This window comes from Ochotona curzoniae, unplaced genomic scaffold (genome assembly GCF_017591425.1).
Source record: "Ochotona curzoniae isolate NIBS_2020 unplaced genomic scaffold, NIBS_Ocur_1.0 contig_2927, whole genome shotgun sequence".
Lineage (NCBI taxonomy): Eukaryota > Metazoa > Chordata > Mammalia > Lagomorpha > Ochotonidae > Ochotona > Ochotona curzoniae.
This window is the reverse complement of record NW_024465654.1, coordinates 6,954,389-6,966,690: the sequence shown is the minus strand read 5'-3', so window position 1 is coordinate 6,966,690 and position 12,302 is coordinate 6,954,389. Positions and strand designations below refer to the sequence as shown.

The 12,302-nt window shown below is 45.5% G+C and overlaps 1 protein-coding gene across 1 annotated transcript in view; it reads right to left on the bottom strand.

Moving 5' to 3' along the window:
- TMEM117 (transmembrane protein 117) overlaps window positions 1–12,302 on the bottom strand; it is a 223,419-nt gene that overhangs the window by 108,251 nt on the left and 102,866 nt on the right. The gene's annotated exons all lie outside the window — the stretch shown is intronic.

The window sequence follows — 12,302 nt, the reverse complement described above, 5'->3', positions numbered from 1 at the left end:
AGCATTCCTAGCAAGGGGATCTGCATAGCTGATTTCTTCAGACAGAACCTACAAATTTCTTTTCTAAGCTCTCCACTGCAATTTAACATGGACAGTAATGCCCCTGGAGCTCACCGTCTTCGACCCATACAAGAACATCCTATATACACCATTCAAAACCCAACAACATAGGATTCACTTTCTTGTAAGATGCCATAGCAACCAAAGATTAAATTTGAATTTGAATAAAAGAACTCAGCCTCCCTCAAAAAAATCTTCTCTAAGCTGGAAAGAATACTAATACAATTTTATGTGGCGTTTTGTCAAATACATTCGGGAAATGTCAAACTATATTTTTAACCCTGGAGTTTGCTTCATCCCAAGCCTCTCCTACGCCTGCGTGTTGACAAAGAACAGGTTGGAAACACGGGGGATCTGAGCCATTGTCAAGATCCAGTGGTGTCAGGAGGTGTCACCCCATGCAGTCGTCTTCTCAGACTCCAAGTTAGAGCCCACATTCACCCACCTTCACTTCCCCCGGGGTTGCTTTGGATTCCTCTGTTGTTGCACCTCAACTGACTCCAGGATAGACAGGGCCAGGGAGCAGGAGGAAAATCAGGACTCGAAGATGCTGGCTGAGGAGGAAGGCTCACCTGCCTGTGGTGTCCCCTGTGGCCCACACCTGAGCTCCCACCCTTGCTGTTTTTCTGCAGATCATCCACATTGGAGGATATAAAACTAGTGCTTTTTTAAAAAACTGCTACTTGAAGGCAACTACAACTACATAAAAGAAAATGACTTCAATGAGCATCTACTTCTGGTCCCAAACACTCAGACTTCACATAGAACTTGTAATCCACCACCAGGCCCAGCTGGGAAGACCAGGACTCGCAGCTACTGATAAGCACTGTCTATTCAGTGCTGAGACGGCACTGTATGTCTTTTATCTTCCAGTGTTCCTGTTTAAGTCCCTTGTTTTCAATAGCAGAGACCACAGATCATGCTCCTGACTGCCTAATCATCTCTGGGAAAGTACGTCTGAGACGAACACATTCTCTTGCTACCATAAACTTTTCATCGTGATTTTTTTATCATTATCATTCATATAATTCATACCTTAATTCCCGCAGACAAAGTCTGGCAAATAACCTAACATGAACATCAGGAATAAATTTATAACTTAAAATGACTTATTTAAAGCTGACCTCATTCGGGGGGAAAACAAAAAAGATTTCCATGTAAAATGACGATTACAGAACCTTAGTATCAGTTAGGTTTAGCTGCTAAAGGAACCACAGTGGTTCACAATTTTAAAATGATAAAATTAGTAAAGAGTCATCATTCAGAACATGTAAATTTTGAAGTATATTTTAAGATGTCCCATTTTTGAAATACTGTACATAATTTTTAAAATTAAGTCACACTGATAAAATGAACAGCCATCATTCTACACCCTTTGCCTCACAGCATTTACTAATACTAATCCTCACTCTATGGAGACCCCGAGTTTCCCCAGAGAGAATGGAAACCATCCTTACAAACTAAAGCCCAGAGAGAACTGGAGCACGGTCATTTGCTTGTGGAGGAAGTTTGCGCCAGTGACACCGTGGTCCAGCAGGCAAAGCTACACAACCAGTGTTCTTTGTATCAGGAGCCGGAGTAGACAAGGTGGACCATTAACTGGGAGAGGAAAGCTTGATCTTGGATAAGTGGAGTCATTGTCCGGGCATTCTGACATTGCCAGCTCCTTGTCAAGGCTGGGCGTCACCAGTGGAGCATGTGCTGAGCCCTGGAAGGAGCCTGCTTCTTCAGCCTCACCTGCGTCAGCTTGCTCCCTATGAAGCCCACATACACCAGAGGCTGGCCAAGCTTAGAGGACCAGCAGTGATGTGCGGACCCAAGGGGGCTGCAACTCAAAGAGGAAGCTAGTTTCCTGACCCCTTGTTCCCACGACACCTGCTTCTTTGTTGTCTAGTCTCCCACCTCCGGAAGAGTCCTTCCTCGGCTTCCTCTGAAGCCTTAATATCTGATGATTATAACCCCATAAAATCTGAAGGTGTGACACAGCAAACTGCTCCCGTGCAAGACTTCCAGGAATCACCTTTGAGAAAGGGAACTTGCTTAGAAGTTAGAATCTGGAAGCATCTTCTAAAAGTTCTGACACCCAGGTGACACAGACACATATGCAACCTTGGGCTGCACAAAGGGGCCGGGGCACTTGTGTCAGTTCCAACGTGCAGTCAATCATGGAAGTGAAACTGATGACTTCACTAGCTAAACATAAATGGGCTCACCATCTCCATACAATGACACTCTGCTCAAGAGCTTCGCAGATGCTGACATCTTGATACTGATCACATTGACTGAGATCTGTGCAATGCACGCCAATTGAATAACAGAGAAACCAGAGTTAGCAAGTCAGTCAGCAAGCACAGCATGGGCCTGAGGTCTCTGCACTCCTGGGTAGAGCTAACCTGGCCACAGTAATGAGTATGTCATTAAACTTCATCAAGTGCAATTATGAAGATCACTTGAGCCTTGACTGTGTGGGCGGAACAATCGCCAAGCAATGCGAGGATTCTGGCGGCTCCTGTAGGCTCCACTAGGAATACAGGGAGACATCCTGAGGGCAGGACTAACCCTGGGGAGGAAGGAAAAGTGGGTGGGGTGTGAGGGAGCTCTCTTTCAAAAGCAAAGAACATGAAAATCTCCCAGGTGACTGGCAGGCAGAATTTGTGCAGTTTATGGCCTTCTTGGCATTCATGGTATTTTTGTATAAAGCTGAATTTGAATTCCTCTTTCCAGGGAATACACTTTGTGGCTCAGTGAAGCTTCCCTGTTCCCCCACAATGCCCTTTAGCTCAGCCCTCACTGTTACTATCTCACCCTGGCCTTGGGGATGGTGAGCGTGAAGTCCTGCTGTTATTATTTATGCAAGGTGAACACAGAAGGCCTCTGCCGCCCAGATGTCTGACTATAAATCAAAGACTTGAGAGACAGGAGAAGGTTGGAAGATCTGCAGAGATAGAGAGCAAAGTGCAGAACCACGGCCTGAGATTCTTCCAACCCAGCGATCCTGTGAGGGGCTGGGCTGGACTGGACGCATCACATTCAGTATTGTCCAACCCCCTCAGTTAAAGGGAATCAATGAACACATGAAGGAGACCTGCAGCAGAGTTTTGGTACACTGAAGGCCTATAATTTCATATCATCAAATTTGACCAATCACTTTAAATTAAGAAGAGGGACCATTTCTTTGATGACTTTGTCATGTAACATTATTTGAAGGAAAAAAACTTTGAATAGAAGCAAGAAGGTGCTAACATACGAAGTGCCTGGGCTAACAGGACATGTGCTCTGTTCCCTGTAGAAGCAGCTCTGACTTTCACAGCATCTCTTGGAAACACAGCTTCAACAAGACGCACGTGGGGCGACAGAGATGTGCAGAGCTAAGAAAACATACCAGCAAGATACACTTTGCTTGCCTTTCTTGGTTGTTTTTAAGTCTAAACAAAGCAATATTCTGGCTGGGCAGACATTTCATTTTGATAGTTTGATAATGTAAGCAAAATAAAATGTGCTTTATATAAAAATGAGCACTTAGATTTTACAAAAGTATCTTCCACTGATTCATTCACCTCTGGTGGAAATCAAAAATCCCCAAGAGAAATAAGATGTTCCCAAGACAAATCAAAGAGAAGTGTCCAGCTCCTGGGAGTCGTTTTCTTCCACAGTACCTTTGATCACATGTTTTAAAATCGTTGAGAGAGGTTCTGTGTTTTTCTATGGAAACAGATGGTTTCTCTCCAGGTCTCTCACTCATCACAAGGCCTTCTCATTTATCCCACGGCTAGTGGGTTGATTGGAACTGTTAGACTAGCACCCTGGCACCTTCTTGTTTTTGCTATGAGTCCTTTATTACCGTGGGACCTAGCTTCTGCTTAGCTGACATCTCCGGAAGGCTGCTCCTCGAGAACCCTGGGACGTTTCACGACCACTGCACACGCCATTCCTGCCCTTGTGCAACAGCACACTCTCGAAGCCGCTGAGGAGACAGCATGGCAAACAGGTCAGGCCCAGGTCTGGGAGAAGCCTTTACATACTTGGCAGATGAAGCTCGGGGAAGTTCTTTATTTTCTCCAGCCTTCAGCTAGACAAGAACAGGCAAAGATATATGCCAAATATGGCCTTACGAAAATTCTTATTTTACTATTTCTTATCAAAATATTCAGACTTCAGTCTCTTGAAATCTAGCATACAACTTATAAAACAACAGCATCCGTACAAACTTCTACATGGCTATAAATTTCTTTGTGATGTTTACAGAACATTTAACTAGAAATGTGACACACTTTGTGATCACAAAAGTTTCAGCGTTCTTAAAATCCTCAGGGAAAACAACTGCCTCAGGATTGCCATTTCAAATCAACAGAACACTTAGCACTTAAACAGCCAGGGACAGCACTGTGGCTCATAAATGACGGCATGAAACCTTCCTTTCCTTTCTTCTAGTCCAAGGATCCAAATGCATTCTACCATCTATATTTTCCAAAAGGGAACAGGAAGAAACAGCTGAATCTGTTGGGGTGGCATGAGAGTGCCCAGCCTGGGTTGGCAGTGTGTCAGCGGGTACTGAAGGCTGCATGACCCTCCCAAGCTGACACCAAACAGCAGATTCAGTTGACATACTGGCAAAACACAATGCATGCAGCAAACCAAGATCTGTGCCTATCCACAGGCAAAAGTGTCCAAGAGAGTAACTTGCCTGTCACTGTAAGGTGTGGGGTCACCAGAAGCTTGGAAACAAACTGCCTGATATCAGCCAAGATCGGCTTAAGAGCAGAGGTGTGACTGAGCCAGGAATTCAGTGCCTCAATGCTGCAGTGTCTCCACTTGAGAACACAAGGTTAAGAGTGAGAACGCGGGGGCCAGCGTGGTGGCACAGCACATAAAGCTGCTATCTGAGACACAGGCATCCCATGAAGGCAGCTGTGTACCTGGCTGCTCCACCTCCAACCCAGATCCTTGCTAATGTGCCTGGGAAAAACAGCAAGAGATGGCTGAAGTGCTTGGACCCCACACCCTCATGGGAGACACAGAGAAAGCTCTGACCTGGCCTGACCGTGGCCACGGCAGTCAAAGTGAACCAGCACATGGAAGATCTCTCTCTCTCTTCAAATAAATAAATCTTTAAAAAGAAAGCATTTGGAAGAGATGAAATTAACAAAACAAATCAAAATCCATGAGCTATAGTTTCCGCTGATCTTTGTTGGTGAAATGTGTCTCCTGTTAGCAACATATAGGTTTTGTTTTTTTAATCCAGTCAAGTAATCTATGATGTTTGATTAATAAGTTTAAGCCATTTATATTCAGGGTTAATAAAAATAGGGGTAATTTGGTTCTGTCATTTTAGCAATGGTTGTTCACTGATTTAGTCTTCCACTGTTATTTTACTGGGATGTTCTTCCCGTTTGCTCTTGGTTTTGGAGGATCTGGGTTGGTTTTGGTGGGCGCTGTTCCTTTTCTCTGTCAAGAGAACATCTTTGGGCCCGGCGCGGTGGCGCAAGTGGTTAAAGGTCCTCGCCTTGCACGCCCGGGATCCCATATGGGCGCCGGTTCTAATCCCGGCAGCCCCGCTTCCCTTCCAGCTCCCTGCCTGTGGCCTGGGAGAGCAGTCGAGGACAGCCCAAAGCTTTGGGACCCTGCACCCGCGTGGGAGACCCGGAGGAGGCTCCTGGCTTCGGATCGGCATAGTATCGGCCCGTTGCGCTCACTTGGGGAGTGAATCATCGGACGGAAGATCTTCCTCTCTGTCTCTCCTCTCTGTATATCCGCCTTTCCAATGAAAAAATAATAAAAATAAATCTTTAAAAAAAAAAAAAGAGAACATCTTTAAGTATCATTTGTAGGGCAGGGAAGTTTTGCTGGGTATGTTATCCTGGGCTGACAATTTTTTGCTTTTATAATCTGGATTATGTCACTCCATTCTCTTCTTGCCTGCAGAGTTTCCTGTAAGAGGTCTCCTGTGAGTTTAATTGGCATTCCTTTATATGTCAGTTGATGTTTTTCATGTGCACATTTAAGGATCTTTTCCTTATGTTTGATTGAAGAGAGCTTGATGATCATATGTCTTGGTGAGGATCGCTTTTGGTCAACCTTGTTGCAAGTTCTGTGCCCCTCCTGGATGCTGTTTCCCAATTCTTTCTCTAGATTAGGGAAATTTTCCCTTATAATTTCATTAAATACATTTGTAAACCCAGCTTCTCTTTCTCCACCTTCTGGGACTCCCACAACTCTTATATTTGGACTTTTAATAGTGTTTCTCAATTCTTGAATTTTTTTTTAGCCTGATACAGCTCTGCTTCCAGCTTTTTGTTTGTTTCCCCCTGGTGACAGGAACTATCTTCCAATTCTGAGATTCTTTCTCCTGCCACCTTCATTCTATTTTGGAGACTCTGTACTGTATTTTTAATTTGCTCCACTGTATTCTTCATTTCTGATATCAGCTTTCATTTGATTCATTTCCAGTGTGACATATTCCTTGAATTCCTTGAATGCCTGCTTCACATGCTTCTCATTGTTGATAAGTTTTGTAATAAGTGTTTTGAATTCTGTATCCCCCATTTTCTCAATGTCTTCCTCAGTAAACACTGAGGTTGGCATAGGGTTTTTCTCCTTTGGAGAGTCTTCAGTAATATTCATTGTGCCTGATTAAACAAAATGGCTCTAGTGGGTAGAGTGGGCTGTGAAATCCACCCTGTTCTCGCACTGCCTGTCTGGAACCTGTTGCTCAAAATCAAACAAACCAGCAGGACAAGCAGTTCTTTGTCTGGGTTCACCTCCAGAGCTCCTGGTAAACGTCCCTTCCCACATTGTTGCTGGCGGAGTTCACATTGCTGGTCGCTGAATGTTGCTGCAGTATCAGTCACTACAACTCCACACCGTTGTGTCCGCTGCTTTCCTGTGTCTGTCAGTGTCCAGGTGCCCCTCTGCTGTCGTTCTGTCCTCTCCTATTTCCTGGAATGTGCCCTCTCTGCTTCACACTGGCTAATATTTCTCCATTTGTTTAAACGTGTCCTCACCCTATTCTGCCATCTTGATTGTCCCCTACTCACTTCTTTGACCATTTGCTTTGTACCTCCTGTGAGATTAGCACCACTCTCATTGTGTGTGTGTTTGTATACATAAAATGTATTCATGTATAATAAACACAACTCTAAATAATTATATTAATATAAATATCAGCGCCACAGCAGGCACTCATTGAAAATAAAAGCAACAGGAAGGGAAGTGACCCGAGATTTGTAAACGCACGACAAACGCAGCACATGGCTTCCTTTTGTAAGTGTCATCAGAGCGCCCAGTGCCCACTACATCATGCCACTGACGATCAGGGGAAATACGGAGTCAAAATGCTTTTATTCAAACACCTGCGGGTAACTGATAGATAAATGCACTCTAGCAAGTAGGATGTTATGTTAGGAAAATCATAAAGCATATCAGACGAGAGGACACCTGGCTTCAGGAACATTAACCAAGAAAGAGAAATACAGCAGGAGGGCCAAGAGAGGCCCACACTGCACTGGGTTGGTGACATCCCAAGCGTGCACCCCTGGCTCTGCTGCGCATGTCTCCTCCAAGAAACGTCCTCCGTGTTTGCCAAGAGTCAGCTTGATACCTCTTCACACTTGGGATAACACATTCCATAAATATTTAATAACTGAATATAAATTGCATACAATACACCTACTACAGACCACAGAATTATCTGACATGTTTGAGAGAGAAGTTGGGAGACTCAGAGCAAAAGCTAGAATTTAGACTTCTCTTAGCCATGCGTCTACTATACCACACTATTTCTACTCAGAAATTCTCTCCTATTGCACATCTTAATCTAGTTACTTGTTAAAATCTAAGAGTCCTTAAAATTAAAAGACCCATGGTCACCATTTCTCACACTCTCTGAACACAGGAGGCTAGACTTGCCTGTCTTATTAATTTTTTACAGAGAACTTATTATTTTGAAGGAACAAGAAACACAAAGCTAAAATATTTATAGAGACTTTAAAATATTTATACATGGTAAAGCAAAGTGACCACGTTTAGCTCCTTCTGAATTTCCTAATGAATAACAAAGAAATAACAAAGAGGAACTTCTCTGCTGTGCTCTTGGCTTCCATGCAATGATTAAACAGACTGGCACAGCACCAGGATCACCATGGGTGTGACAGAGTGGGTGTTCACAGTCCTGGTGTCCGCCCAGAGCCCCTTCGCCCACTGCTGCCCCAGCACACATGAGGCAGTGCAGGGAGGGACCCTACGCCACACCACCACATCTCAACCAGCTCTCTGTCCCTGCTTCTCCCATCTCCTCACAGGCTTCTCTAAAAGGAACTTTCTCCATAAATCACGTGTCTGTGAGTGTCTTGTGTGTGCTTTTTTGCTCATAGAGTCTCACTTGAGTAAATCACTTAATTGAATGCTTGATTCCTTTTCTGTTTTCACAACACAAAGCCACACGATGTAGCCTACTCGTTGATTAAACACGGAGTCTCCACACAGGCTCAACTAATTCGGAAGGAGGTAGAAGTCCTGATGGAGCCCAGTGACGTGGCAGAGAAAGGGAACAAGAGAAGAAAACTCAGACTCAGCGCTGGCCCTCCAGCCAGCACGAGCAGCTGCCACTGGGTCTGTGCCCGCACCTTTGTGGCTGCTACCCACTCGATGAGTCCACTAAGTCTGTTCTCTAGCACACCTCACAGTTTAAATATTTTCCATTATGAAGATCAGCAAAGCTATTACTGTCATTTTACTCCAGGTGCTAAATCAAATTCAATTATGCTTTTCAGTCTGTCATTTTAAACTATCAAGTGGCAGAGAAGTAATGAGAAAACTGGCATTGATCACAATATGAATGTCAAGCTTAAGTCCAGAAGGAAGGACAAACTGAGTGGACAGCATAAACAGATGCAAATGGAGGATTTGGTAGAACACTGAAGCCTGCAGAGGACACCTGGTACCATAACAAAGAAAAGAAGACAGAACAAATCTATCAACTGCCCCAGCCAAGAGTTGGCAGTGAATACCTGGGCAAATGGAGACTCTAAAGTGGACTATGTCAGCCGGTGGATTCTGAAGAGATTTCATCATGATGTGAGTGGCAAAATCGGCAGCAACACAGAACTGTTGAACTATCAAAACCATTTGAGCAGGACCCTCGGGGCATGCCCCACACTGGGGACCCTGAAATGGTTGGGGGCTTCTTCCCTTTTCTCTCCCCTCCCCCCAGATACAGGAAGGAAAAAAGAGAATGTCAAAACAATGGCCACACCCACTTTCTTTTAGCCCTTAACCCTTTGCACCCTAATCAAATATGTAAAAAGTATCAAATAAAACTTATGCAATAAAAAAGAATATCACTGAAGAAATAAGAATATGTGAAAAATAAGAAGGCAAAACTGCCTTTCAAATACTAAAGAGAATGCAGCATTGATACAGAAAACAGGCACAACGAAGATGCAGGGCTAAACTAGGCTTCTAAAAACCACTTTTTTTCCTCAAAATCCTTCCTTGATGAAGTCTCAACTGAGTGAAATATTTAAACAAATGTTAAACATTCGTTTCTTACTACGAACCAGCACAAAGCTATGTTTTATTCATTCAAAGGTGCTACTACACGAATGTGTGCTAAGCTTGTCTAGTTGCCACAAAAAGAAAAAAAAAAACTATTGAAGCCACACAGAGTTGATATGGGAATGTGTGTACACACCCCAGATAAAGGTGAAGTACAGTGCGTAAGTGTGAGCCTGGAGCACCATCGCCCGTGGACACACACCCTGGACCAGCCCGGAACCAACTATTCTGCTGTGCTTCTGAATCCGTGCTAACCGTCAGGATCATCGGCTTGAGACATGACATGACCCAGCTTCTTCCCATATCACACAGTCAGAAGCTAGAGCGGAAGCTACTACAACAGAGTGCAGCAAGGGCTGTTCAGGAATAGTGAACAGAAAGTGCCTTTCCCCACTGGCATTGAGGGGTAGCAGCAAGTGGCACCACGAGGCCCTCAGAATTGTGATCCCTTGCATGGAGCACGTGCGCGGAGCCAGAATACGCCACAGCTTGCCTGGAGAGCTGACCCACGGCTGTCTGGGCTCACAAACGAGAGGCCAAAGACATTTCTCTGACCAACCGATCAGCCTTATGTTTGGATTGCATGGTCCCAATTCGCCTTTTAATACCAAGGCAAAGTTTTGAATTCTCCCATTTGGAAATCAGCGAGAGACGGCCTTGGATGGTTAATACAGTCACTCGCTTCCCAGGGCGGTCACCCTTGCCAGTGATATTCACTTCATGATGAGAATTCTAGAGGAAGATGAAGGTCAAAGCCACCTCAGACTCCCCTCAGTTGGAAAAACATTACGCTTTAAATGTTATCAACACACACATATGCAGACATATAAATATTTATGTGGAAACTGACAGCCCTGGTGGCAAAGAGAAGGAGGTGCTAGGGGAGGCTCGCACACCTGCACTGCAGGCAGGGGAGCTCTCTTCGGTTTTGCTGTCCCTGTGCATAAGCCCATGGGGAAGGCTGTGCCTTACCCAGAGAGGCAGAGAAGAGCTCCATACACTGCATCAACAGAAAGGAGGGGAGCGCGGGCCCCGGAGGCTGGGATGGCTTCTCCACCAGAGAGCAGTGAGGCCTGGGGCCTGGGAATGCGGGCTCTCATTTCAGCCCCAAGCTGGAGGTGTAGCTGTGTGTCTCAGAGCATTTCCAGTTGCTAAACCACTACACCCAGGACGGAGCAATCACCGAGAAGAGGTCTGCCTGAGCTCCCGGGCTGCAGGCTGGGATCCCAGCTGCCGGGCTTCTGGTGAGAGGCTGCTGCAGCTTCAGCTCTGGCTGGGAAGCGGGAAGTGGAAGGGAATGCAGTTTGCAGGATGCAAGGGGTAACCAACAGTCTCCTGCTCTCACAATTGAACCAGTCCAGGGAGAGCTAGCCAGCCCCACAGGAAAGGCACCGGTTCTCTTCATTAGCTACTCATCCCTTCTCACCCCACGGCACTGTAAGAGGACTGTGCCATCAGGTCAGCTGGCAGGGGCATTGAGTAGCTGATTTGGGAGATACTATGAAGACCAGCCCGCCCTGGAGAGGGGCAAGGAGCACGGGCTGGGCTGTGGAAGCAACAGTGACCCCTGGCCACCTAAGAGGCAGAGGAGCGCATGGTGGAAACCCAGCCAGCAAGGGTTTAGGGTCTTTGGTCAAAGTTTTATCACGAGTCTTCCTCTTAAGTCTGCCCTAACAATTGGACTCTACTGCACAGTTAAAAACGTACAAACAAAAAACAAACTTAAGTAAAATAATAATGGTATTAATATTACAAAAAAATAATAGGAAGCATCATTCTGAAGGAAAGCCTTGGAGACATGAGATGGAATTGGGTCCCAATAAACACAAGCGCCACATGGGAAAGGATCAAACAGCTGACGTGAGCCTGCAAGCTCTAGTGGAAGCTCCCAGCGACTGCAGCTCCGTCAGGAAGCCACGCGCCTTGCTGTCTTAGCCTACTGCAGCAGCCTGGGAACTCTGGTCCCCCGCCTGGGCTGGGATGCTCACATTCCTGCAGCCCCAGGGGAGCCTTGGGAGCCCAAGGCTGGATGGAAAATCTGCTGGTGTCATCACTTCAAGGCCCCAAAGACAACTGGGACCAGAGCCCCATAACGCCAGCAAGCAAAAGAAAGCACTTGGGGACACGGCGCACTGCGACATTAGAGGCCCTGTCCCATTTGATCTCTATCAAAAAAATGTGCATGTGTGACAGAGCGCAGCAAGAAACTACCAATCTTGCCAGAGTCCGAAGAAAGTCCAAGCGCAGCCTGCAAGCCACAGACAGCAGCTGTGCCATGGTCAGAGTCCCTCCTGAACTGTTAGCCTAATTATCTTTTCCATTTTATTAAGCAGATTGGCCATAAAGCCAAGTCAAAATCACAATCCATAATGCAAAATGTTCAAAAGATATCTCCTCAATTTCAAGAAAGAGATTTCTCAAAGTCCTTTTCAATAGCTTTCCCCAATGGACATGAAAATTTTGACAGAGGCGGCGTGGTCTCAATGCCTAGCCTATTCTAATGGCTAATAAAACAAACCAGTTCTGAAGCTTGTGTTTTAACACTGATTGGGGGAATCCCTCTGGTTACGGTCCTGTGAGCATCCTACACCCAATAGGGCAGGGAGGGGCGAGGAGGCATAGCAACAGGCCTTGTCCCCTTCCAGGATGATCTCAATGAGAGCGGTTAATCTATCCCTGCTTCCTGGTTC